At 38.7% G+C, this 1,195-nt stretch overlaps 1 pseudogene; it reads left to right on the top strand.

The window, feature by feature from the left end:
- The first annotated feature begins 6 nt into the window (after positions 1–6).
- On the top strand, positions 7–687 carry LOC108298880 (annotated as a pseudogene).
- The last annotated feature ends 508 nt before the right edge of the window (positions 688–1,195 follow it).

Below are 1,195 nucleotides of genomic sequence, written 5' to 3'. Positions count from 1 at the left end.
GGCCCTAATTACACCTCTGGTTATGGTACAAATTCTGAGCCGTCTAACCCCTCTGAAACAGAATCTGAGGGTAAAGATGAGTTGAGTGACTGGTCATTGGCAGGAGAAGATGATCGAGACAGTCGACAACAGGTGACAGCAGGAGACACCCAGGAGTAAGAGGCAGAAGTGTTTCAGGGGGTCGAGGTCATGGTGGACCACGTGGTGGCAAATCCTCCATCAGTTCTGTACTCAAAGATCCAGACAGCAATCCATACAGCTTACTTGATAATGCAGAATCAGATCAGACTGCAGACACTGATGCCAGCGAGTCTCACCACAGTACTAACTGTCACAGGTGGTCTTGTAGACTAAGGACTGATAAAGATGCTGTCCTGAGGGATGGAATGACTGAATCTGATACAGCCTCAGTTAATGAAAATGGGCTAGTCACAGTTGCAGATTATTACAGCTGAGTCACAGAGCAGACAAAGAAACCTCCCAAGGGAAACTTTGGCTAAAAACAAGAAAGAAATGGCAAAAGATGTGATTGAAGAGCATGGTCCTTCAGAAAAGGCAATAAATGGCCCAACTAGTGCTTCTGGTGATGACATTTCTAAGCTACAGTACACTCCAGGAGAAGAAAACATTAATCACCTAAAAGAAGAAAACACTCAAGAAGCAGCAGTCCTGAATGGTGTTTCATAAACTGAAGAAGTTCCTAGCTTACAGTTCTTTTACATTACATTTACAGTAGTGCTTGTACAAGCTTGCCAAAGATAGGATGTGGATTGCCAGTCTTTACATCACACTTTCAGTTCCTTCATTTGGAATTCAAAATGGGGAGGGATTCTGAGGACATCATATGTTAAACATAACTTTGACACCTACTGTGTTATAAAATATATCATCAGATGTGCCTTGAGAATAGTATATGTAACATTAAAAAAAAGTTGCTGGCTATAGGAAAAAAATATGTAAAGAAGCTGCCCATTTACTACCTGAATCTGAAATAAAAGTTGAAATTATAAAAAATAAAATTAAAAAATAAAATAACAAATCACATATACACAAAAAATCATGATGAATATAAAAAACATATTAAATGACCCAAAAGATTATATACTGAGTGATTACATATGTAATATTAATTAAAAGTAAAAACCCTATAGACATGTCAGGTGGGGTGCCTCATACTTGTAATCCCTGCAATTCG

The sequence above is a fragment of the Cebus imitator genome, unplaced genomic scaffold (assembly GCF_001604975.1).
Source record: "Cebus imitator isolate Cc_AM_T3 unplaced genomic scaffold, Cebus_imitator-1.0 Scaffold1161, whole genome shotgun sequence".
Taxonomy (NCBI): Eukaryota; Metazoa; Chordata; class Mammalia; order Primates; family Cebidae; genus Cebus; species Cebus imitator.
The sequence above is the reverse complement of the archived record's forward strand: the minus strand, read 5'-3'. Positions and strand labels throughout refer to the sequence as shown.